Raw genomic sequence first — 13,175 nt, forward strand, 5'->3', positions numbered from 1 at the left:
TCACACCCAAGTTTCAGACTACTGTCTCTACCTACTAAAATGGCTCTGTATCTCAGGTAACCTAAGAACTTCTAGGATTGTTTCTGTCAAAAGACAAATTCAGTGTGAACTCTGCCCAGTTCATCCCAGTCTTTTTATGTGTTTTCGAGACAGGGTCTTACTATGTAACTCTGTTTGTCCTAGATATATAGACCAGGCTGGCTTCAAACTTGCTATGATCCTCCTCACTGTGTTTCTTGAGTGCTGAGATTACGGTGTACATCCAACTATAGTCATGTATCCTAAGAATACAACAGATTAGCAGGAATTACCCCAAAATAGGAATTCTATTTTTGTCAACACACCAAACTGTTTTCCAATGCAAAATTTCTAATTAAAACAGGTTTATGTCTAAGAATGTTTTTGTTCTTTCAAAATATTGATACTTTATTTTGTTATTTTAAGAATAAATATTTTAGCCAGGCATGCTGGTGCAAGCCTGTAATCCCAGCACTAGGGGAGGGCATAGGGGCGACTTCTGCTCTTCTAGCTACTTCCTGCTGATAAGGGACATCGTCATTCTCAGGGTATAGCTGGTCCCCACCATCAGGGTTAATTGGAGGATCATTGTCATCTCGTTCTGTAGGCAGAGGTTGATAATCCTGTAAGAGTAATTGATTAATGGTTTGGTTAGAGAATTTTTACATTTGTTGTTAGAGGAATGTAGAGAGGAAGTTAATTAAGCAGGGTGCAAAAAGCAAAAGCAGAAAGACAAGCAGAGAGGTGTGAGGAAGGGCAGAATCCATTTCTATATGGGGTTCTCAAAGGCCCCAAAGCCTAGAGACCTCGAGCTTTTCCCTTTGCTTTTGTAGATCTGTCTGGAGTTGTTAGATTTTGTCATTTACTATACCCGACTGATTAACATAAAAACAGCATTCCTCCTGAAGGAAGATGCAAATCCCACCTTCTTTAGCTGTGAGGAGATCCAATTCATGTAGGTTTTGAAGTACTTACTACTGCTGCCAGTGAGTCGATCTGTCCTTGGAGGGTTAGCATTGTCTGAGCCACTTGCCAGAGGAACTGGATAAACTGGGAAGAAAACTGATAATACAAAGTTAGTGAAAGTTACCTGCTGTCCTGGTCCTGACAGCTGCTGTGATTCCTGCAACAGACAAAAGGGGCAAGATCTGAATTGCCCTCTTATCCTGCTAGGCAGCTATTGAGTCCATGGCCAGGATTCTTATTCTCTTGCAGTATGTGGATGATCTGCTGATAGCTGCGTCTGATGAGGAGACTTGCCTACAAGGAACAAAGGATGTACTCAACACTCTGGGGGAGCTTGGTTATCGAGCCTCTGCTAAAAAAGCCCAAATATGCAGGTCAGAAGTACAGCACCTCAGCCACGTCTTAAAAGAAGGTAAAAGATGGTTGTCAGATGCCCAGAAGGAAACAGTCCTCAAGATTCTGAACCCCATAAGTCAGAGACAGGTACGGGAATTCCTGGGGTCAGCTGGATTCTGTAGGCTCTGGATACCAAATTTTGCCGAACTTGCTAAGCTACTTTATGAGGCCACCAAAGAACAGTCATGTGACTTCTCATGGATGGCTGAGTATCAGCAGGCCTTTGAAGCCATAAAAGGGGCATTGCTGTCAGCCTCAGCCCTTGGGTTGCCTGATGTTACCAAACCATTCCAACTGTTTATAGATTTAAAAAAAAAAAGGAATAGCAAAGGGGGTCCTCATTCAGATGCTCAGACCATGGAGGAGACCAATAGCCTACTTATATAAGCTAGACTTGGTGGCAGCCGGATGGCCCCCATGCTTCCGCATAATTGCTGTGGTAGCATTACTGGTCAAGGATGCTAACAAGTTGACTCTAGGGCAGGACTCGGTTATAACCACCCCTCACGCCATTGAGGGAGTACTGAAACAACCCCCAGATTGATGGCTGAGCAACACTTGTCTGACCCATTATCAAACACTGTTGCTGAATCCTCCTAGAGTCACTTTTCAGGTGCAGACTTCCTTGGATCCAGCTACTCTGCTGCCAGACCCAGATCTGGACGCCACCCTGCATGACTGCGCTGGGATCTTAGCCCATGTGCATGGCATCCGAGCCGATCTCCAAGATGCCCCCTGACCAATTCGGACAAGACTTGGTTCACAGATGGAAGCAGCTTCATCAGGGATGGAAAAAGGATGCAGGGGCTGCTGTGGTGTCATTGACTGAGACTATATGGGCAGAGCCCCTCCCTCCTGGGACTTCAGCTCAGAGGGCCGAACTGATAGCACTGACTAAGGCATTGACTCTGGGAAGAGATCTAAACTTTAACATGTATACTGACAGTCGATATACCTTTGCGACTGCACATGTGCATTGCGCCACTTACCAGGAGCAAGGTCTATTGACAGCTGAAGGGAAAACTATTAAAAACAAAGAAGAAATACTGGCATTATTAAAAGCTCTCTGGCTCACTGAAAGACTGGCTACCACACAGTGTCCAGGACATTAGAGGGGGTAGACTCCAATCTCCAGAGGCAACATAGCGGACCAAATGGCAAAGGCAGTTGCATTACAGATGGAGTCCATTCTTGCTCTGGTAGACCCTGGAGACTCAGTCCTCCTTAAGGAATATGACTATTCTCCAAAGAACATTGAATGGGCCAAAGGATTTCCCATGTCTCAATACTTAGATGGATGGTGGAGATCAACTGAAGGAAACTTAATACTCCCTGAAAGGCTGGGAGAGAAAATGTTAAGAAAAGCCATCACTCTTTCCATATGGGTATCCGGAGGATGTAAGATTTAATTAGACAATCAGGAGTTACTATTAAAAATACTAACTCCAAGATTGAGGTCATTGTTTCCAACTGCAAGGCATGCAAATTGACAAATGCTGTGCCCAACGGTAAAAATGCAGGTAAAACTGAGAGGTAAGAAACCAGGAGCTTACTGGAAAATAGACTTCACAGAAGTGAAGCCTGGTAGGGGCTGTAAGTGGTACTGTTGACAACACCAACTGCCTTGAAGGTTAACAGGTGTTGCCACCTGGATCCACTACACCCATGCCAGACCAGCAAGCCCTTTAGAGACTAAGAAGGACTACACCAACCATCAGACAACATGGAAGGTATCAAAGGACTCCAAGAACCCACTCAAGCTCAAACTCGCCCGATCATGAGACTGTTAATTGTATGTACTCTGCTTCCCTTAATAACTGCTTCTGCTCCTGCAAATCCATACCAGCCCCTCAACCTCACCTGGGAAATAATAGCTACAGCCATTGGGGAAATCGTTAACGTAACCTCTGGCCTAGCCCCCCGCCCAAATACCTGGTGGCCCCAAGTAGAATTTGATCTCTGTGACCTGGCACATATGCTAGGCACCTGGGACTACAACAACCCTGAAGAAGGATATGGCTGTAAATACCCTGGGTATGGGGCTAGCCTCCGGAACCATCATTTCTATGTATGTCCTGGCCACGAAAAGACTAAATCATGGAGAGATAAGTGCAGGGGGGGGGGGGGCAGAACAATACTTCTGGGCAGCTGGGGATTCGAGAGCACAGGACACATTTGGTGGGAAGCTAATACGAAGGATCGAATCACAGTACATAGGGGAGGCAACTATGGGCCTGGTTATATCAGTATAACTGGTATATATACCATTATACCAGTAATAATGTCAACTATGCCGCTCACTTTCCAGGGTCAGGAACGATATGGATAAAAGAAAACAAAAACAAAAACAAAACAAAACAAACAAACAAACAAACAAGGGAATAGGTGGCACATGTCATACGTCTCCAGCTATAGGAGGAATGCCCAGAGGCAAATGTAATCAAGTATCTGTCACCTTTACTGAATCTGGGAAACAAGCCACATGGAAACCAAGAAAAACATGGGAATTAAAGATATATAGGGCAGGCTCCACCACCTATGATCCAGGGTTACTTTTCACCATCTAGCTTTTTATAAATCATATCAAAGAACCAGATCAACGGGCAATCGGCCCCAATCCAGTTTTGAGGCCTAAAACCCAAAGCCCTCACACCCCTACCACAAGCCCCAGGGTCTCCACCAGGTCAACAAGCGAGTTTGACTACACCAGGGCCATAACAAGCAAGACTATGGCACTTGCCATGTTGGCAGGCCTCTACCTTGACAAGGAGCAGATCTGGACCCTTAATGCAGCAGACCTATTGGTTGAATGAGTTCAGGCCAGATCTACCAGAATCATGTTGGCTCTGTTACTCCCCTCAGCTCTCATATTATGAGGGCATTGCATTTGATGGGCAGATCTCTTACTCTCAAAGCCCACAAGACTGTAGCGGGTATGAGCCAATCAGGCTGGTTTAACTTTACAGGCTGTCTCAGGTACGGGTAGTGCATAGGCCCGATACCAGCCTCTCATAGGGTCTTATATAACAGAACCCTACAAATCCCCTCAAATGACTCTTACTTGATTCCCTCTGAGCAAGGATGGTAGACATGTTCCACAGGACTAACACCCTGCATACATCCCAAAGTGCTAAATCAGACTGTGGGATACTGCATATTGGTACAGCTCATCCCTAGAATTACTTATCATACAGATGAGGAGATGAATAAAGCTCTTTTCGAGGCGACAATAACAGGAATGAGGAGGAAGAAGAGAGAGCCATTCACCGCTGTCACTTTGACAATGCTATTGGGATTAGGACTAGCAGGTGCAGGGACTGGAATCTCCACATTGGTGACTCAGAGCCATAGCTACAATAGCCTCAGAATAGCTATAGACACAGATATTCAGAATTTGGAAAAATCCATCTCTCACTTGAAGTCTTTTACTTCACTGGCAGAAGTTGTGTTACAAAATAGGAGAGGTCTGGACTTGTTATTTTTCCAACAAGGAGGACTCTGTGTGGCCCTCAAAGGGGAATGTTGTTTCTACACAGACCACTCTGGATAGTCAGAGTCCTTGGCAAAGGTCAGGGAAAACCTGGCTAAACGTGAGAGGGAGTACACAGCAGAACAGAGTTGGTTTGAATCTTGGTTTAATGCTTCTCCTTGGTTTACTGCTTTCATATCTGCTTTAATAGGACCCTTGTTGATATTGTTAATCATGTTAATCCTAGGCCCTTGCATATTAGATTAGTTGCATTTATCACAGAGAGATTAGGAGAGATCCAGCCAATGGTCATGAGAGCTCAATATCAGGCCCTCTATCCCATCCCTGAGGTAGGGGAGCCCATGCTTGAGGAAGCCCCATGATTGGGCCTTTGATAAACCTGTCAGAGGTGGGGAATGAAGGAACTGAGGATGGCAGGGGTGGCTCCATTTTCTTTCTTAAACTTTATCTTAAGTTGACTGACCTTGGAGTGACTTGACCCCTACCTTTGGGTTTCAAGAAGGGCCACCTGGCCCTTCACCCTGAAGGTTGTCATGGATACCACAGAATGTGTAAATAGATAACTATAATCAGGCCTCCATCCCACAGGTTGTCAGGTTGTCATAAATGTCACAGAATGTATTAGTGGGTCCTCCATTCTACGCAGCAGGCTATCGTACAGATATCTTAGATATCTGTCAGTTTGTCCAGGTGGCTTGGAACAAGTAGCCTAAAGGTCATCTTGATTGCTGAACCTCCCCCCCCCCAAAAAAAACCTTACCCTTCCCTGTAAGGCTTGGAAACCCCCACCTGCCATTTTTCCCCTTTAAAACCTCTGCCTTCCTGAGACTCAGGGCCTCACTTTCTAACCTGCTACATCAGGGAAGATTGGCAGCCTGAGCTTAAGCTTGAATAAAGATCCTCGTATGATTTGCAACAGACTCTACTCCTAGTGGTCTTCTGGGGTCTCTTGAATTGGGCACAACAGTCTCACTGACATAGCAGTAGAGAAGTGGGACCCAGAGCTCTCGGTGAGCAGGTTTTTAAAGGGAAAAACCAAAAGCAGGGGGGTTCATGCCTTGGCATTACAGGATTGGAAAAGTCATTGGTTCGAGGTGACCTTCTCTGAGGCACATAATCACAATTGCCTATGGCATATAATCACAATTGCTATTCTTTTAAACTATATCTGGAACGTTGGGGAGAATTTTCCCAACCTATTCTCATTGATTGTTGCCAGGGAGATTGTCTCTATTTCTCACTAAGTATTTATTCTGTGATATTTCTTGGAGGCTGTTGCTAGAAGAGTTGACTTTGTTTTCTGTCAAGTGCACATTCTGTCATATTTCCTGGTACCTGAGTTCAGTTCCCGGTCAAGATGGCTCCTCATTTCAAAATAGAGTCACCCAGGCTAACTTAAACTCTTCATTATCACCCTCAGCTTGGGGAAGAAGAGCACAAGCGTGCAAACTCCTAACCAACCAGCAGGCAGACGATGGTAGACTTGAGTGCCACAAAGAATCGAGGTATTAGCAGTAGGGCATTGGGGTTGAAATGAGGTATCAAGGATTATAGTTTTATTACACTCTAAGGAACTTAGCATTCCTACAGGGTATGTCCTGGATAGCTTGAAACAGCTTGCCATGCCAAAGAGGGTGATATGAAAAAGGTAGAGGGCTGTTGCAACATCAGAGTTGGGGCAGTTAGTAAATAGCAAAGTAAGGTTACTTGATAAGAGTCACCAGAGAAGCTGTCAGTGGTAGTACTGAGTTGGTCCCAGGTGGGACATACAGCCAGCAAGCTTTCAAGCAGCCTGGTTGGGTCACATTAAGGAGCTTATAGGCTGAGGTCAGAGTCTGAAGTAGGAGACAAAATGATAGTTTTGTATTATTTAGGAGGGGGGATGTCAGAGAGGTAATAACCTTAGATGCTGGAGCATGCTGGCAGAGTTGAAGAGTTCCTGAGTGGGGAGTGAGGATTGAAGTAATTAAAGCAACCTGCTGGCAGAGTTGAACAGTTCCTGAGTGGGGAGTGAAGATTGAAATAATTAAAGCAAGTCACATCAATATATGAAAGAAGTTCCAAGTGCCAAACTTGTTTTCTAAAACTACTTCCCTATAGCAGATATGGTCCAAGGTCACACAAACAAGTTTTAAGGAACTTGTCCAGACTTACTCTTTTTTCTGTCTCAAGGTAAAGGCCAGGGTGAAAACTAGTTTTCGATAAATAACAAAGCAGCTTAACAAACAAGCAGCTCTCCACACTTAGAGGAGTGTTTAATTACCATCTCTTCTTCTTCCATCACCAGGAACTGGGTAATATGCCAGGTAGGATCCTGTAGCTGAATGACCACAGAGGAATGGTGCCTAGCAACAGAAGGATTTTGTCATAATTGATAGGTAGGGTAGCTAGGAGGAGGAGAGAGGATACTAGTGAGCTTGGGGTAAGGCGAATGGGTGGAATAAAGGAGATAGAGGCTCCCACTTTGGCTAAAAAGTCCTTCCCATTAAGGAAACTGGACAAGTTAGCATCACTAAAAAGGAATGAGACAAGGGAACACACCTGAAAATATAATTAAGTGGTGGAGTCTGGCAAGGCTGGCAAGGATGTCCTCCTACCCCGACAATAGGGGAACTAGGAGAGGTTGGTCTCCAGTACTCCATCAGGAATAAGTAAGTGGCTCCGGTGTCCACAAGGAAGGAGATGGGCAGCCCCAATACCCATGGCTCCCTGCTAGTGATGACAGTGGTCGGGTCAAGGGAAACCGGGCACCTTCAGTCATCCATAGCCAGGCCTAGGATATAGGCTGGAAGGCTATCTGGGAGTGATGCCCCCATATCATGGGAGAAGTATCTGCAGGCAACATCCTAATGTCCCTTTTGGTGGCATTCTGGACATGGCCTCGATGCCTTGCGGGAGTTAGCACAAAACAGGGACCAGTGACGCTTTCACCACTATAGAGTGAGAGTGGGTAGCAGGGGGGCTAATAGCTGTTGGTGGGGTGAAAGTGGGTGCCAAGGTAGGACAACTAGGACAGACTGTTACTGGGGAGGGGAGTTAGGGTTCTGGAGAAGCCAAAGAGGAAGAAGAGGAAATAGAGGAAGGGGAAGACACCAGAGGCTGGGAAGAAGCTGGGGGTTAAGAACAACGAAGTGGAGGTTTATCTGCAGGGTCAAAGGTAGAGAACTCGAGGTTGAGACTTTATAGTTAGAAGAAGTTGGGTAGGAGAACAGGAACAACAGAGAGAAGGTTTAGAGCAGAGAAGAGAGAAAGCTTGAACATAAAATACCTCCTTCCATTTACCAGATCGCTGACAGTAATTAAAAAGATCCCGTAAAATACTGGGATTTAATGTATCTTTAATCAGCCAATTTGAACTATTATCCAAGGAATATGTAGGCCAAGTTTTATTACGGAGACATATGAGCTAAGAGGCCTTTAACTCAGGCTCCATGTGCAGGGTTTTAAAATTCTCCAGAAGACATCCAAGTGGGGACGGTGGAAGAACAGAAGAATGGGCAGTTCCCTTTGGGAAGGTAGGAGTCGGTGATGTAGAGATGGTCCTACCTGATCCAACAGCTCATCAGCTTTGGCCAGAGACCAAGGTCACAGCTGCCGTAGGAGACAGAGTTTACCTAGTGCTAGGATTTTCGTAGGCGAGTGTGAGGGGGAGAAACTATGCATGTAGAGGAAAAAAATCTCTTCCAAGGGAAAGAGTAAGCCCTAAATGGAGGTCAGCAAAAAGGGTTAACTGTAGCCAATGAAGACCATGGTTGGGGTACGGTACCTCTGCCTCAAAGTGTAGTGGGAAGTTGCCGGACACTGGAAGGTCAATTTTCCCTTACCCAGAGAAATGTTTAAGCCGACCAATGAGGGAAACTCACCAATCCAGCCAGTGTTGAATGCAGCAGATAGCTAGTTGCCGAAAACCACCATGCAGCGTGGATGCTGGAGGCACCTATTCCCAGACAAGTGCACCAATATTAGAATTTGCAAAAGAGTTACACAGTGGGTTCACAAATCATGCCACACGACTGGTTTCATGTGGGGGGAAGGGGTTACAGAGACGATGTCTGGGCAGGGCAGGAGAGAAAGAGAGAGAGGAGGGGTTTCAAGTTCTCTTATAAGGCGACACAGAGCATGCACAGGTGATTTGAAGTGGTCCATAGGTGGTCCGTAGGTGGCCTTACAGATGCCTGATAACTGGTTTGTCAGGTCCCTCAGGGCTGGCTGTAGAAATGCCTGCTTATGGATCCAAACAAGTCCTAAATGTAAAAACATAAACTAGCACTATGTTCTTTTCCAGTTTTTTTTTTTTTAGTCAGTCCTACAAATAAGTTAGATATACTTGCTTCCCTTTCAAGGGTTAAAGCTGTAAAAAAAAAAATAAGTTAGTGAACTATTCAGCCCAGGAATAAATTATAACCACTCTAGGCATGGTAATATTTGTAAGGATATTCCTTTTAGTAATATGCATAGTAAAATAATAGGTATGTTTGTGCTATATAACAACAACAAAACTGAAGGTAGTTTCAAGGCAATCTGAAGTGTTTAAATTCCTATCAGCAGTAGCTTATTTAAATGTTAATTATTTTGGCAGTCCTCAACAGGAAAATAACAAGTGAGACTCAATATCACTATCATTGGTAGTAACTAACACTTTTAGGTACTCTATCAATGTTAGTGAATCCATGTAACATATTACAGAAAGACATTTTCAGTACCCCTTTACTATAGGAGAGGAAAATGATACAGACCATTGTCTATCTAATTAATTATGGAAGAATAAAAAAATTTCCACTGGATATGGGATAATGTGCCTACAGTCCTAACTACTTGAAAAGTTAAGACAGGGCTAACCTGGGCAACACAGTCAGATCCCATCTAAGGTTGCTGAGATGGCATGGTGGGTAAAAGCACTTGCTGCCAAACTTGATCTGAGTTTGAATTCTCAGGATTCACATAGTGGAGGTAAAAATCAACTAGGGCAAGTTGTCCTCTGACCTCCATATACACAATGGCAAAAAACCACATAGTAGCAAAAGCACAAGTACAACTGCAAGCATACGCACACACGCACCTGCACACATACACAAATAAATTTAAAATTTAAAAGCTACAGGAGAGCTGGGCACAGTGGTACACGACTGCATTCCCAGTACTTTGGGAGGAAGAGGCAGATGGATCTCTGTGAGTTCGAGACCAGCCTTGTCTACAAAGGGAGTTCAGGACATCCAAGACCACAGAGAAAAACCCTGCTCAAAACAAAAACAAATAATACTGGGTGACGGTACACTCCTTTAATCCAGTGCTTGGAAGGCAGACGGATCTCTGAGTTCCAGGCCAGCCTGGTCTACAAAGTGAGTCCAGGATAGCCAAGGCTACACAGAGAAAACCTGTCTCCAACAAAACAAAACAAAACAAAACAAAACAAAACAAAACAAAAAAAAACACCACATCTACAAGACTTGGTATGGTGGTGCATGTCTTTAATCCCAACACTTGGCAGAGGGAGGTGAATCTCCATTGAGTCTGAGGCCTGGTCAACATAGAGAGTTCCTGGACAGCCAGTGCTATGTAATGCCGTCTCAAAAAATACATACATACATACATAAATACATACATACATACATATATACTACAAAAGTTGAGCATCATGATACATGCTTATAACCCCAGCTCTCAAGAGACTAAGGCAGGGGGATTCCAAGTTTGAGAAACTTCTCTGTTCCCACCCCTAGACAAAGAACTACAGGCAACTAATGACAGCTGGGAGAAAAATTAGCCACTCCCAGAGAAGAGCCTCCTTATTGGATATCCATTCCAGAGATATCAACCTTGAAACCATTTATACATAAGCAAGAATATATATGTTTACATACATGTATGCATACATACACATATGCATATATGTATAGATATATGTAACAGTAACAAAGAAAAAAGTGGCTATCAAATTGAGAGTAGGAACTTTGGAGAGACATGAAAGAGGGAAAATGGAAAGGGCTAGAAAAGAAAGGGAAGGGGAAAGTAATATAATTCTATTTCAATTTTTAAAAAGTGGAAATTTGTCAAGTGTGGTGACTCACAACACACCTTTAATCCCAGCACTCAGGAGGCAGATCTCTGTGAGTTCAAGGCCAGAGTTCCACAACAACATGGACTATATAGAGAAAGAGATCCTGTCTCAAAACAACAAAAAACTAAAATAAAGTAAAAAGTGAACATTAAAAAAGAAAATGGATAGAATTTAAAAAAAGAGCATGTAAAGATCTCTGAACTATGAACAAAAACCAGAAAATGAAAATTCAATTCATGATAGTCATTGTAATAATAAAACAAATCAGTTAGGTTTTTTCCGCTTTCATCTAAAAAAGTACAAAATGAAAAAATAAAACCACAAGAGCTGGTCATGGCAGTACATGTTTCTAATACCAATACTTAAGATAATAAGTACTGAGAGATGGCTCAATGGTTAAGAGCACTGTCTGCTCTTCCAAAGGACACAGGTTCAACTCCCAGCACCTACATGGCAGCTTACATCTCCGGTTCCAGGTTGTTTGACACCTTCACATCAATGCATATAAAATTAAATTAAATTTTAAAAAGAGACTAAGAAGAGTTCAAAGTTTGAGACCAAACTGGCTAATATATAAAAAAAAAAAATCTGTCCCTAACTACAGTAAACCAATCCTTCACAAAAAGAACCCCACCCAAAACAACAGTAAAACTGTGCTTTTCATACATGCTACAATAATCTAGATACTAAATAATTAAGATGGATAGATAACAGTATAAAATTTACATAAAGAAACCTAAGAGGAATTGATCCCATTTTTTGGTGATCAAAATATTCCATTTTGATCTTATTTATACATGTATGTTATTTTAAACATCGTTGATAACAATAAAAGTGATAGGAAAAAAATTGTAATTTTTTAACCAATTCTGGGGGAAAAAACATGAGCTGGAAAGAGGGCTCAGGGGTTAAGTGTACTTGTTGCCCTCTTCTGACCTCCACAGGTATGCTACTGGTACATATACATATATACAAGTAAAACACTCATATACATGAAATAAAAAATCTTTTTTAAAAGATTTATTTACTGTATATACAATGTTCTGTCTGCATGTGTGCCTGCACACCAGAAGAGGGAACCAGATCTCATTATGAATGGTTGGGAACCACCATGTGGTTGCTGGGAATTGAACTCAGAACTTCCAGAAGGGCAGCCAGAGCTCTTAACCTCTGAGCCATCTCTCCATCCCATAAGATTAAATCTTAAGAAGTGAAAAAAATTAGCAGGTGAATAAAGATAAAGCTCAGTGGTAAAATATATGCTTAGTACATGTAAGACATGTACATGTTAGATCACCAACACACTCTCTCTCTCTCTCTCTCTCTCTCTCTCTCATTAGCATTTCAGGCATGGGAGAATTTGTCTATCTCTATTTCCCACACTTGAGAATAAAGTGAGTTGGGAGATCAGCCTAGAACAACATAGAAAGTCTGTATCTTAAAAAAAAAATATTTTAAGTCAAGTGTGGTACTTCATGATTGTAATCCTAGTATGTGGAAGACTAAGGCAGGAGAATAATGTTAGTTTAAGGCCAGCCTGGACAACATAGTGAATTTCAGGCCACTTTAACCTACTGAGTGAGTCTTTGTCTCAAAAAACATTATAAATATAAAAAAATCATTTAATAAGCTTTAAGTTTGGTTTAGGATATTATAGTTTATCTGAGCCATTCTGAAATTGAAGGATGGGCCATTCTCAAATTTAAGGATAAGCCCTATGAAACATGATGTTTGCAAAAAGCCAGAAGCTTTTTCTAGACTGATGGTTACTAGCAGCATGTTTTAAATGAGGCACATTCATAGGCCAATTTCATAAAAGTGATCTCATGTAGTTACTTCATCTAATTTCTGTCATCACAGTCATGTTAGTACTTATCTACACAATGGTGCACATATTATGTAACTATCATATGGACATTAGCTGAACTGCAAAACATTTGTCAATGCCTAAGACAGAGCAAGTATCTAATCTACTGTAGCTCCTTAAATTACGTTTACTGGTTAATGGTAGAATCTGGGGCCAGATAATAGGTTCAAATGATTTAGACAAGTTACTTAACTCCTCTGTGTAATTTCTTTAAAGATCAAGTCAGGTAGGGGTTGGAGGCTGGTTCAGCAGTTAAGAGTATTACTGTTCTTCCAGAGGACCCAGGTTTAATTCCCAGTACCCCTATAGTAGCTCACAATCATCATTATTATCAGTTCTTGAGGATCCAATGACCTCTTCTGGACTCTACAGAAACAAGG

General features: G+C 42.6%; 1 long non-coding RNA gene across 2 annotated transcripts in view; it reads right to left on the reverse strand.

Moving 5' to 3' along the window:
• Window positions 1-513: 513 nt before the first annotated feature.
• LOC129670989 (uncharacterized) overlaps window positions 514-13,175 on the reverse strand; it is a 16,300-nt gene continuing 3,638 nt past the window's right edge. Inside the window, exons 2-6 of one of the 2 annotated variants that reach the window (XR_008719284.1) lie at window positions 8,734-8,807; window positions 7,134-7,215; window positions 6,772-6,869; window positions 994-1,278; window positions 514-641 (exon numbers count right to left, since the gene is read on the reverse strand). This is a non-coding gene — a long non-coding RNA (uncharacterized LOC129670989). Of the gene's footprint in view, window positions 642-993; window positions 1,279-6,771; window positions 6,870-7,133; window positions 7,216-8,733; window positions 9,115-13,175 lie in introns of both variants that reach the window. The other variant, XR_008719285.1, reaches the window with a different exon arrangement.

The sequence above is a fragment of the Psammomys obesus genome, unplaced genomic scaffold (genome assembly GCF_907164565.1).
Source record: "Psammomys obesus unplaced genomic scaffold, mPsaObe1.curated_primary_1811, whole genome shotgun sequence".
In the NCBI taxonomy this organism is placed as follows: Eukaryota; Metazoa; Chordata; class Mammalia; order Rodentia; family Muridae; genus Psammomys; species Psammomys obesus.